The following is a 14478-nucleotide window of genomic DNA, read 5'->3' as shown; positions in this document are numbered from 1 at the left end:
AACGACACATGGACCCAACTCCTAGCTGCTGAAGAATACGGCCTCGACCCATCGGGGTCGGGAGAATCTGGTTCACCGAGCTCGGCGCGGCGAAACCGCCTCGCCAGATCCCAACAAAGAGTTATATGAAGTGTTGGCTACTACCACAATTCGATGATGAGGCCCTTGAGCTAATGCCATCGAGATATGACCACGCTGATGAACCAGACCGACCACCATGTGGTCGAGATTAAGTGGCTACTTATGCCGAACACCAGCCCCTACCACCTCACCGTTGAGGCAAAGAGGTAGCTGCTCCGGGCTATACCTATGACTTACGACAGGTCCTGGACAATAGTGCCGGTCAGGCCAGATCAATCTATGGATCAAGGGGGTGTGCCCCAACATGAAATGACGGCCATCAAGCCTGGCGCGATAGGCATAACCTCACCCGGGCCGAAAACCAAATACAGATGTCATCTGAACTCCGTCAGGACATTGCCTAATATAGAGGCGCCGCACACCCCTTATGCCTTATCGATGAGGTCATGCAACACCAGTTCCCAGAAAGGTTTAAACCCGTAGACATTGAAGCATACGATGGAACAACTGATCCCGCAGTATGGATTGAAGACTTTCTTCTCCATATTCACATGGATTGCGGTGACGATCTCCATGCCATCAAATACCTCCCCTTAAAGCTGAAAGGACGAGCACGACATTAGTTAAACAACATCCCAGAGAACTCCATTGGTAGCTGGGAAGATCTAGAGGATGCCTTTAAAGACAACTTCCAAGGCACCTATGTCCGACCTCCATACGCCAATGACTTTAGTCATATAGTCTAGCAACCCGGAGAGTCAGCCCGCAAACTCTGGACTAGGTTCTTGATTAAAAAGAACCAAATCGTTGACTGTCCGGACGTCGAAGCCCTCGCGGCCTTCAAACATAGCGTCCGTGACTAATTGCTCGCACGACACCTCGGCCAAGAAAAGTCGAAATCCATGGCAGCCCTTACCGCACTTATGACACGCTTTTGCGTGGGAGAAGACGGCTGGCTAGCTCATAGAAGCAATAGTACCAGCGACCCCAGCACCTCCGAAGCCAGAGATGGCAACGATAGGCCACGACGCAGCAAACACAAGCGTCGAAGCAACAATTAAGATACCGAAAGACACGACGGTCAACGCTGGATTTAGTGGTGCTAAATCTGGTGAGCGGAAGAAGCCATTCAAAGGAAATAAAGATGGTCCATCCAATTTGGACAAAATACTCGATCAGCCTTGCCAGATTCATGGTACCCCTAATAAGCCTGCCAACCACTCCAACAGAAATTGTAGGGTCTTTAAATAGGCTGGTATGTTAAACACTGAACATAAGGGGAAAGGAATTCCAAGCAAGGACGATGAAGAGCCCCGCCCACCGAACACGAGGGGAAAAATAAATTTCCCCCTGAGGTGAAAACAGTGAATATGCTCTATGTCACGCATATCCCCAAGAGGGAGCGCAAACGCACACTAAGGGACTTCTATGCCGTAGAGCCAGTCGCCCCAAATTCAACCCATGGTCGGCTTTTCCGATCACTTTCGATCGTAGGGACCACCCGACCAGTATCCGTCATGGAGGTCTGGCAGCTCTGGTCCTCGATCCAGTCATTGGCGGATACCATTTCACTCGAGTCCTTGTGGACAGTGGCAACGGTCTTAACTTGATCTATCAACACACCATCCGTAAAATGGGCATTGGCCCATCAAGAATCAAGCTTACTAGCCCCACCTTTAAAGGATTGATACCCGGCATAGAAGCCCGCTGCATGGGCTCAATAACATTGGAAGTAGTCCTCGATTCGCCAGATAACTTCCGAAGTGAAGACTTGATGTTTGACAATGTCCCCTTCCGCAGTGATTATCACGCAGTGGTCGGACGAACCGCCTTCGCTCGCTTCAATGCAGTACTGCATTATGCTTACTTAAAGCTCAAAATGCCCAGACCGCGCGGTGTTATCACAATCAATGGAAACACAAAGCGCTCCCTCCGCACAGAGGAGCATACCGCGGCCCTCGCGGCTGAAGTGTAGAGCGGCCTTCTCAAGCCGAATACTTCATCGGCTATCAAGATCCCAGACACTATCAAACGCACCCGGTCTACTCTACATGATGACAACTCGAGGACTCCAGAGTGGGACTGGCAATTTCGCCTCCATCGATCGCCATAGGCATCTGCGGCATTTGTATAGTGTGTGCATAATTACACACTCAAAATACCCTGGGCAACGACGGAGGCATAATACGGATAGGTCTATAGTGTGGCCTGACCCTATGTTACCTTGACCTTTTTCCTTTGATCTTCTCCTTTCCCATACCACAGGTGCATTAAAACCTAGCTACTCCATGACCGTGCAAGGACTCTTTCCGGGCCCGTTTTCACATAAATGACCGCGGACCGCTCCTCTTAAGGAATCTTTTTCACAAAGGTAAAAGTTACACAGACGTGTGGTAGGGCATCAATGAGATCTTCAAGGCCATTTTTCCTTTTTTCAGGCCCTGTATACAACTTTCCCTTGGGTACAAATTTTGGCATGTAAAATAGCCTTGGCATTATCTGTAATAGCACGTATTGACGTATCAAACAGATTATAATGAAAACGGTTTTTACCAACCCTCATTCGGTCTTGGTTCATCTCACAATCTGCATTCCTCTTTTGTTCTAAGACTGGCACATATACATTCTGGTACAACTTCAATACCAGGGGCTCTATTCGGCCACACACATTTTCAAAAAAAAAGAAGTCCGAGTACTCTTAGGGTACACTTTGGCATCCCGAATATTGCATTATATGCATCAACTCCAAATCATGTCTTTGGTCAATAATTGGGTTGCCCGGATCCTGTGATTACTACCTTACATTTCGCTCGTTTGGCTATGGTAGAAAAGGGAGAACTTCTGCGATTGTATTTTTGGTTTGTCCGATCAAACACCTTAGTAGAGTAAGCCGAAAACTGACTGTCATGATACGGCGAGAGCAGGTCAACAATTCAGCGACTTTCTATAAATCTATTACGACTTTTTCCAAAGGGTTGGCCTTCGCTCAGTCTCGCATCTAAGGCACAACAGTTTGGATAGGCGCATACATACCAGGGGCTAGTACTTAGCCGCATTGTTAAACTCCTATGGCTTAGTTAAAGTAATAAAAACTGCTTAGTTCGCTATGCAGGCACCTACTTCACGGACCAAGACGTTGGGTCAAGTATGGTCGTGCGCTATTCCAAACACCCCTGTAGCATCTACGTGGGGGCTGAAGCCGATGACTGGTAAACTCTCAGAAATAAAAATAGCCGCACATGAGGAAAATAATTTTAGATAAAGGCATAAATATATTACAAAGCCTTGGTTCATAAAACAACAACTGGACAGCTCGGATACATTCATACAAACATGATAACCTTCGAGCATTGGCCCTCTACTATCCAGGCGCCCTCCAGGACATCGTCAAAATACCGCTCCAGCTTGCGGTGGTCCTTGCCTTCGAGTGGGCCCTCGGTCGCCATGACGGTGGCCTTCATCTTTGGCCACTGCATCTTGATGCGGGCGAAGGCCATCTGTGCACCCTCGATGCACGCCGAGCGCTTGACAACTTCAATTAAGGCCAGCGCGTCAGCGAGTCGCTTCACCAGGCCGAAGTAACTGCTAGGAATGGTTTCGGTTGGCCAGAGCCGGACTATGATGTCCTTCAAGGCCAAGCCGGACATCCTATGCAGCTCCGCCAGCTGCATCATCTGGTTATTCAATAGCGCCAGACGCTCTAGCTCCGGGTAATGTGACCGGAAGAGCTTCTCCATGGTGTTCCCCTCCTGGGCCCGAAAGAATTGTGCGGTGTCGGACACACTCCTTAGAAGATTAGCAAAGGCATTTGGAGAACTCCATAGTCGAGTGAGCAAGGCATATTTCCGACTGTCGAATTTACTTTGTAAAAGAAAGGGTTTACCAGCCGCTATCTATTCAGCCTGGTTAATCTCCATGCGAGCTGCCCGGGACTCTGTCCGCGCCTCCTTGGCCCCCTCGAGAGCCTTGGCGAGATCGGCTGCTTGGGCCTTATTCCTCTCCTGCAAGGCCTCGCACTTGCTGGTGTCGTCCTTGAGCTCTTGCTCCACTTCGGTCACCTGCTCGGCCTTTAAATCCGCCGCCGCTTTGTCAGCGGCCGCGTGGCTCACCCGTGCCTGCTCCCTGGCTTGGGCGGGGACACTCTTCAGGATCTCATCCTCGGCCGCACTACCTGCAATGAGGATCAGGGGAACACACGAGCTTAGACTCCGCATTGACATATCACTTCAGGTGTGTAAATAGTTTTTCAAAAACATACCTTGTGCCTCGTCGAACCAGTTGTTAATGCGGACGATATCATCATCGGCCAGCTGCAGCTTCCGCTTCAGTTCGGAAACTTCAGCGGCCTAGGCGGTCACCGCTAACAAGGAAGCCTGTTTACCAATTGAACAGTATGTTACCTCCTGTGATTATTATTTGATCCTCTGTTCGGCCATTTTTTTAAACCGGACAGAGTCTCAGGGGCTACTATCTATACACATGCATACTTTTAATATGAAAAGGGGCTAAGAAAATTACATCGCATACCTCGAAGCCTGTTAGTAGGCTAGTGAAGGCTTCATTCAGCCCGAACTTGGCGGACTGAACCTTCTCAACCACCACACCCATCAGGGTGTGGTGCTCCTCCATGATGTAAGCACGTCATAGTGCCCCCATCAAAGTGTTCGGCGCCTCCGAAATAGTGGTGGTCACCGCCGGAGTTGGCTCTCCCCCACTCCTTTCAAGGGGATTGCTCACTCAATTCTAGAGCCACATGGGTCTTTGGAATTGTGTTTGGCTAGGTGCCGGACTGGTCAGGGCCCCCGTCGTCAGTCTCCATGGAGGTTGCGCCCCCATGTTCTCGGCAGCCGGGCCATTACCCTCTAGCGCCGTCTTGGCGACATCCCGCACCTCTCCATGGCCTAGAGGTGTCCTTTGGGACAACACCTTGATGTCATCCATGGTGGTTGGCGGAGAGGCTCATGGAGGCGTCTCGCTCTCCACCATCTCCGGCGCCAGAGAGTTCCCTTCAGATGATGATTGTTCAGGGAGGTCATGGGCCGGAATAAAACACACAATATAATATGTTATCCTACAATCATAAAAGACCGGATATATGTAAAGCATCCTTGGATACTTACAATTCGGCCAGGGGCTTCACCCTGGGGTGCCGCCCGGGGATGGCTTCGGCATCCGAATGCAAACCGTCCGAGAGGGATATCTTGCCTCTCTTGGACGCCTCCGCCTCCGGATCTACGGAGGCTGCCCTTTTCTTCTTCCTCCCCTTAAGTGGAGAATCGCTCTATGCCTCCTCCTCCTCTTCGTCTTCATCTCCCTTGTGGGAGGAGGGAGCTTCGGTTTCTCTGGACACAGTATCTGAAGTACCTTTACGATCAAGGCCACCTTTTGCCTCCTTGCTCTTCTTCTTGGCCTTCTTCTCATGCATCTGATACGGCGTTGAGACCAGCATCCTCGTTAGCAAAGGAATGGATGGGTCTTCGGGTAGCGTAGCCGGACAATAGATCCCCTCCGCCTTCTTTGTCCAGCCATGATTGAACGATGGAAGCCTCAACATATCCTATCATTTATGAACTGAAGTTATGTTTGGAAACTAAATACTTACCGGGGTGGCCGGATGCGTGCTGTCGAGGCCGATGTCGTCGGTCGTCTCCAGCCATGTCTTCTGGGCCTTGAAGAGCAGCTTCCAGATCTCTTCGTGCGTTGTGCTGAAGAATCGATGTAGGGTTCATGGCCCATCTGGAATGAACTCCCACACATGGAGAGGCCGGCGCTGGCAGGGGAGGATCCGGCGGAAAAGCATCACCTCAATCACATCAGTGAGACTGGTGTTCTTCTCTATTATATTTTGGATGCGCTTTTCCAGCACCATCACTTCATCGGACGACCCCCAGTCTAGACCCTTGTTGGTCCACAACGCGAGCCGCATTAGGGATCTGGATCTAAACTCAGGAGTGGCTGCCCATGTGGCGCCACGAGATTCAGTGATGTAGAACCACTCCTGCTGCCATATCTTGACAGTCTCCATGAAGGCACCTTTGGGCCAGGTGATGTTGGGGAGCTTACTCACCATGGAGCCACCGCAGTCCGGGTGCTACCTGTCGAACACCTTCGGCTTCACATTGAAGACCTTGAGCCATAGGCCGAAGTGGGGGGATTCGGAGGAGCGCTTCGCACATGACGATGAACGCCGAGATGTCGAGGAAAGAATTTGGGGCTAGATCGTCGAAATCTAGCCTGTAATAGAACATAAGGCTGTGGACAAAGGGGTGAAGAGGAAACCCTAGTCCATGGAGGAAGTGGGGGCTAAACACGGCTCTCATGCCAGGCTCTGGAGTGGGGATGACCTGGTTCTTGCCAGGGATCCTGTGCGCGGTGTCCGTAGCCAGGTACCCCGCTTCCCGGAGCTCCTCGACGTCCTTCTCCGTGATGGAGGAGGTCATCCACTTGCCCTGAGAGCCGGATCCGGACATGGCTGGAGAGGTTGGAGGCTGTGGGAAAGAATGAAACTTGGGCACTGGAGCTCGAGGATGGCAAAGCAGAGGGAGGAAGAAGGCATGGGGTAAAAAGAAGGGATCTTTATCCGCCTATATAGGCAGTGAATATCAAACGCCCCCCTCAAGCCTTAAACTTTGCCTATTCCCAAGGGGTCGTGCAAATGGCATGGTTGGATTACCCAAACCCATATTGCTGAGAATCCCGCAATAAGGGGACACGATCTCTATTTTGACAAGATGTGTCAATAGAGGCTGCGCCTCGAAATGCGAAGCGGGAGGCTAAAAACGGTTCGAAATGATAATGAGGCCAGAGGTGGCGTTTCGCGAAAAAATTGTCAGTTGACAAACCTTGTTTTGATTAAGTGTTGTGCCTTTGTGGTTGAGGGTTGTGACTATTATACAGAGCTGGATACAGATCTCTTATTCAGAAGACTGCTTTGAATTCATATAGGCTAGACATCTAGGGTTTAGCCATTACGATCTCGAGGTAGATCAACTCTTGTAACCCCCATACTCATTAAAGTCAATCAAGCAAGAAGTAGAGTTTTACCTCCATTAATAGGCCCGAACCTTGGTAAACATCATGTCCCCTTCATCTCCTGTTACATTCGATCCTCAGACGCATAGTTCGGGACCCCCTACCTGAGATCGGTCGGTTTTGACACCGGCACCACCCACAGCCATTTTGCATGCAGTATAACATGGAGCTCAGTAGCATGCGGCCGCACGCGCGCATGAGGTCGCTATGGCGTGCCGATCGCCAAATCTTGGAGGAGCACCTCATCTTCGAGGCCACCGTCAACACTGCCACGCGGTTGTCTACTTTAAAATATAGTTCGTGCTATTTTCTCAAGGCCACCGCCAGTGCCTTCTAGTGATTTGTCCTCTGTAATGTTAATATGCAATCTAATGTGTAGTTAACAACATTATTGTACAGTTGCAGGAATCATTCTAATATTTAGGTTTCTTACAATTTGGTCTTACACATGTAGGTCCTGCTTTCAGAGGCTTCGACCCACTGTTCGACCCATTTTGCATATGGGGAAATGAGATGTCCACGAACACCAGTCAAGTTAGGAAACTCAGAAAGATTGTTAGGATGAAGAAACTTGCGACGAGTAATAGCAAGATCTTTGTTTGCACAACGAAGAAGACATCAGTCAACTATAGGACGGTACTAACTCTTTTACCTTGTTTTTACCCCCAGCGCCATTTCAAAATTTATAACAACGATTTATGCATATCTTTGTTTTCAGTACTTTTCAAAGCAGTTCACCGATGATTACCTCTCAAACCACCTGCATGGTCAAGAGGCGAGGAAGGTATTCATCCAACACCCACGATACAATATTGAAGTCTTGCTGAGAGGACGAAGGATGGGCAGGCAATTATCCATAACAACTAGCCTAAAGTTGCAAGGACATTCAACATCACTAAAGGCAATATTTGCCTTCCGCTTCTGCAATTTCCCAGATGAGATTCATCTATTTATTTACTATGTATGATGCTACTTTCCATAGGTTTTTGATGCTGCATGTGAAACATGGTGTTGTTGTGTAAAGGCGTAACTGAGTGCCGAAGCTATCTGATGTAACTCAATTATGGAATCCTGGTTTTTGTTATAAAGATATGAAATATCTAGTGTGTTTTAAAAGAAATATCAATTTGATTAGTACATGGATTATCAATAATAGGCTAATTACCCTGCTTATTGGGGTTTTCTATTGCAGACGGTTACCCAGACAACACCGTGGGCGATGAACTCAAACAATCCGCACGGTTTCTAGAAAGTAGGCGTGTTCGATCAACTAACAATCACATGTGGCTTCCGGTAGCGAACTGTTTGCGTTAGGCCACCTTGCACAATCGTTTCCACACAAAGAACTATGTGTGATATACATACGAAAGGAAATGATTTTATGGGATTCACCGGGTGGGATGTACATATCAACAGAAATGATTGGGTTTCGATGCCTCACCTGATCGCACATGAGCCCATTTGGCCCCAGCTTGTGTCCTATCCTCGACGGTTTCTGGGTCGTGTTGGAAGGACCCCCCCTATCGCCCACACTCACTTGGCGATGGTTCCAAATGCCATCGCGGAAAGGGGTTAAAAACCGTTTGTATAGAACGTCGCTGTACCAGTGTTTGTTCGTGACAAATTATCTTGCAGCCAAACAACTCTGTTACTTACAATTTCAGCACTTGCACACATTACCTTACTGAAAACCACTTGTCATTTCCTTCTGCTCCTTGTTGGGTTCGACACTCTTACTTATCAAAAAGAGCTACAATTGATCCCATATACTTGTGGGTCGTCAAGGATATTTTCTAGCGCTGTTGCCGGGGAGTGAAGCGCCTTTGGTATGTGGAATTTGGTAAGGAAACATTTATATAGCATGCTGAAATTTACTGTCACTTGTTACTATGGAAAACAATCCTTTGAGGGGTTTGTTCGGGGTATTGTCACCTCGATCGGAACCACAATTGGCTACCCCTCAACCTATTCCACCTATGGAAAATATTGAATATGAAATTCCTTCTGGTATGATAGAACAACTGCAAGCTAATCCTTATGCAGGAGATGGAACCGAACATCCTGATATGCACCTGATATATGTGGAACAAATTTGTGGATTTTTTAAGATTGCAGGATTACCCGGAGATGAAGTTAAGAAGAAGTTTTTTCCTTTATCTTTGAAGGGAAAAGCATTGGCATGGCATAGGCTATGCGATGATATTGGATCTTGGAATTGGAATCGGTTGAAATTGGAGTTCCACCAAAAAATTTATCCTATGCATCTAGTTCATCGTGATCAGAATTACATATATAATTTTTGGCCTCGTGAAGGAGAAAGTATCGCTCTAGCTTGGGAGAGGCTTAAGTCAATGTTATATACATGCCCCAATCATGAGCCCTCAAGAGAAATTATTATCAAGAATTTTTATGCTCGGATTTCTCATAATGATCGATCCATGCTTGATACTTCTTGTGCTTGTTCTCTTATTAAGAAGACTATTGAATTCCGGTGGGATCTTTTGGAAAGAATTAAACGCAACTCTAAAGATTGTGAACTTGACAAAGGTAAAGAGTGAGGTATTAAGCTTAAGTATGATGGTGTTAAATCTTTTATGAATACCGATGCTTTTCTAAAGTTTAGCACTAAATATGGACTTGACTCTGAGATAGTAGCCTCCTTTTGTGAATCATTTTCTACTCATGTTGATCCCCCTAAATAGAAGTGGTTTAAATATCACCCACCTATTGAAGAAGAAATTAAAGAACTGGTACTAGCTAAAGAGGAAACTATATTTATAATTTTGATCCAGTTGTTCCTACTGCTTATATTGAGAAACCACCTTTCCCTGTTAGGATGAAGGGACATGCTAAAGTTTCAACTATGGTCAACAAAATTTATATTAAAACACCTAAACCTAATGAACAAATTAAAGTAGAGCCTAGTGTTGCTATGGTTAAGGACCTCTTGGAAGAAAATATAGATGGGCATGTTATTTACTTCTGTAATGAAGCTACTAGAATCGCCAAACCCAATAAGACAGATAATCATAGACCCGTTGTTGTCATGCCCGTTGTCTCACCTAAAATAGGATATCACTATTATCATGGTTTATGCGACATAGGTGCTAGCGTCAGTGCTATTCCCTTTAACTTATATCAAGAAATTATGAATTTCATAGTACCCGCTGAAATAGAAGAAATAGATGCTACTACTAAACTTGCTAATAGAGACACCATCATACCACTTGGATTGTTAAAGATGTTGATGCCTTGTGTGGAAAAATAAAATACCCTACTGATTTTCTTATTCTTGGTTCATGATTTTTGTCCCATTATCTTTGGTAGACCTTTCTGGAACACCGTTAATGCTAAAATAGATTGTGACAAACAAACTGTCGGTGTTAGTTTTGGTGATGAGTCTCATGAGTTTAACTTTTCCAAGTTTAGTAGAAAACCACATAAAAAGAATAGCCTAGTAAGGATGAAATAATTGGTCATGCTTCTATTTCTGTTCCTCCTACTGATCCTCTAGAACAATATTTGTTAGACCATGAAAATGATTTACATATGCATGAAAGAAATGAAAAAGATCAGATTTTCTTTGAACAATGTCCTCTGCTTAAACACAATTTGCCTATTCAAACTCTAGGAGGTCCTCCTCCACCGAAAGGTGATCATGTGTTTGAATTAAAAAAATTGCCAAACACTTTGAAATATGCTTATCTTGATGAGAAGAACATATATCCTGTTATTATTAGTGCTAACCTTTTAGAACATGAAGAAGAAAGATTATTGAAAGTTCTAAGGTAGCACCGAGCTGCTATTGGATATACTCTTGATGATTTAAAGGGCATTAGTCCCACTCTATGTCAGCACAAGATTAATATGGAACCCGATGCTAAACTCGTTGTTGATCACCAACGTCGGTTATATCCAAAGATGAAAGAAGTGGTAAGAACGGAAATATCAAAACTTCTCGAAACAGGTATAATCTATCCTATAGTTGATAGTAGATGGGTAAGTCCTGTTCGTTGTGTCCCCAAGAAAGGAGGTATTATTGTTGTTCCTAATGATAAGAATGAACTTATTCCACAAAGAATTGTTACATGCTATTGAATGGTAATTGATTGTAGAAATTAAATAAAGCAACTAGAAAAGATCATTACCCTCTGCCTTTTATCAATCAAATGCTAGAAAGATTATCTCAGCACACACATTTTTGCTTCCTTGATGGATATTCTAGTTTTTCACAAATACATGTTTCTCAACCTGATCAAGAAAATACCACCTTCACTTGTCCCTTAGGAACTTATGCTTATAGATGTATGCCTTTTGGTTTATGCAATGCACTTACTACCTTTCAAAGATGTATGACTGCTATATTCTCTGACTATTGTGAAAAGATTGTTGAGGTTTTCATGGATGACTTTTCTGTTTATGGGAAGTGTTTGGATGATTGTTTAAGCAATCTTGATCGAGTTTTGCAGAGATGCGAGCAAACAAATCTTGTCTTGAATTGGGAGAAGTGCCACTTTATTGTTAATGAAGGTATAGTTTTGGCCCATAAAATTTCTGAAAGAGGTATTGAGGTGGACAGAGCTAACGTTGATGCAATTGAGAAAATGCCATGTCCTAAAGATATCAAAGGTATTCGTAGTTTCCTAGGTCATGATGGTTTCTATAGTATATTTATCAAAGACTTTTCTAAAATTTCTAGGCCTCTTAGAAATATTTTCCAAAAGGATGTTCCTTTTGTTTTTGATGATGATTGTTTAGAAGCCTTTGAAACACTCAAGAAAGCCTTAATTTCCGCACCTGTTGTTTAATCACCCGATTGGAACTTGCCTTTTGAAATTATGTGTGATGCTAGTAATTATGTTGTTGGTGCTGTTCTAGGCCAAAGAGTTAATAAGAAACTGAATGTTATTCATTATGCTTGTAAGTGCATCTAGTGCCACCCCTAGTTGGTTTTGCAGTATTGACGACATACCTAGTCGAGGGACTAATGTGTTTGTGGGAATTGCAGGATAACCCAGGTAGAAGTCCCTCATTGATTCGGTTTTCCTACTAGAGATGACCCCTAAAAATGTAAGAAGACATTGAAGACAAAGGTGGTATGTGAAGACATTCACATTGAATACTATGACAAGAGAAGACATCGCATGAAGACTATGGAGCGCGAAGACTTAGTTCTTTCGTCGTTCTTTTTCTTCTTTGTTGAGTCATAGGAACCACCGTACTGTTAAGTGGGGTCCAAGAGAACCAGTCAGAATGACTGAAGTGATGCTTAACCAAAATCCTATGTCTTCGAGTGAAGACTATGAGAGCAAATCTTGTCCAGAGTTGGATAAGTCAGCTTTGCTTGTCGCCCAAGTAAAGTTGCTGTGTGTGTTTGAAATCTGACCGTTGGAACACGTGTCAGTTCCTTAGTGACCCAGGGTCATTTCGGACAAATCAGGCCAAGTTGCCTAGTGGCTATAAATAGCCCACCCCCTACAACCATAAACGGTTGTCTGCTCAGAGTTAGAGTACGCCTTTTGTCGTTTGAGAGCAACCCACCTCGAAGCCTTTGAGAGAGAATTCCTTGCGAGGATAAAGCCCTAAACACCCAGAGCCAAAGAGTGTTAGGCATCACTTAAGTCTTCCTGTCTGTGTGATCTGAAGACTTATTACACTTGAGGACTGTGAATCCTCCAGCCGGTTAGGCATCGCGTTCTGAGCATCCAAGAGTCATTGTGGATCGCCAGTGAACGAAGTCTGTGAAGGTTTGGAAGTCTACCTTGAAGACTTACCAGAGTGATTGGGCGAGGTCTGTGTGACCTTAGCTCAAGGGGAATACGGTGAGGACTAACTGTCCTGAGCTGCGTGTTCAGGACTAGGTGTCCGGGACTGAGTGTCCTCAGGTTTAAATACCTATCCGCCCTAACCAGACGTATAACTGTCATCGCAGTTGGAACTGGTCTACCAAACCTTTGTCTTCATCACGCACACTGGTTCTATCCTTCCCATCTCTTTATTTACAGTTGGCTCTTGTGAAGTCAGTGCCTATTTGCATTATCCATTTGTCTTCACTGTGTACCTGATCTTTACTGCCTAGCTGCTATTAGTCATTATGCTTTCACTTCATTGAATACTTGACTATGGTCTGCCTAGTGTAGTCTACCTTCCGCTGCATGGTAATAGGTTCATTTCTATCATTTGTCTTTGAAACTTCCATGTTTTGAAGACTTTCATAAAAATCGCCTATTCACCCCCCCTCTAGTCGATATAACACACTTTCAATTGGTATCAGAGCAAGGTACTCCCTTGTTCTGTGTGATTTTGGTTTAACCGCTCGGAGTTTTAGTATGTCGACCACTTGAATGAAGATTGTGTCATGCCCCATCTTTGACGGTCACGAGTATCCCAAGTGGAAGGCCATGATGAAGAAGTGCCTCATGGCGACAAACAGCAAGCTTTGGACCATCACTGAGATTGGTCTGACCGATTTGTGCAAGATGGCGGAAGCTGATGACATTCGCAAGTACACTCTTCTTAACCTCACGGCGAAGGACGTCATCTGCTCCTGTCTGTCTCAAAATCAGTTTAGGAATATCATGCATCTCGATCATGCGAAGCTTATCTGGCACCATCTCTCTGAGGTCTATGAAGGTCATCGAACTCGTCATGATCCTTGGTTTGAGGAATTTAAGGTATCTCTCAAAGCGATGACATTCGAACTAGAATCATCATCTTCTGCATCATGCCTTATGGCAAAAGATGCTAAGGTAATTGAATGCTATCTATCTGAATCTAGTGATGATGAATCTGGTGATGAATTTGGACCCAACTATGCAAAACTTGCTTCCCTTGCCACTAAACAACAGAAAGCTATGGAACATATTCAAAAACTGTTAGACAAAAGCGATGACCTGTTTGGACGCTGAAATGACTCGATCTCAGTCCTTAATTGAAGACATAAAAATCTTCATGTTAAGTATGAGGAACTTGAAAGTCGTCATGAAACACTCTCAACAACTCATGAAAAGCTTTCCTATGATTATCTTCAAAGGAAGCAAGAACTCGAGAAATTGAGAGCGGCTCATGAAGATCTTCAAAAGGAAAACGAGTCACTTCGCGCTGAACAGATCAGTCCCGCTCCGGAAGGATTTGAACCACCATGTCTTAAATGCCTTGAGCGTGATAACGCTACTTCTGTTGCTGAATGTTCTACTGCTGCTACTATTGCAATATCTTCAACTATTGATGTGGTAACTAACCCCTCTGCTGAGGATACCACTGCTATTGCTGATGAGAATGCTAGGTTGAAGACATTGCTTGAAACAGGGATGTACAAAAGTCTCAAAGGGCATCAGACACTTTGTGATGTCCTCAAAAGGCAGA

This window comes from Triticum aestivum, chromosome 6A (genome assembly GCF_018294505.1).
Source record: "Triticum aestivum cultivar Chinese Spring chromosome 6A, IWGSC CS RefSeq v2.1, whole genome shotgun sequence".
Taxonomy (NCBI): Eukaryota; Viridiplantae; Streptophyta; class Magnoliopsida; order Poales; family Poaceae; genus Triticum; species Triticum aestivum.
The sequence above is the reverse complement of the archived record's forward strand: the minus strand, read 5'-3'. Positions refer to the sequence as shown.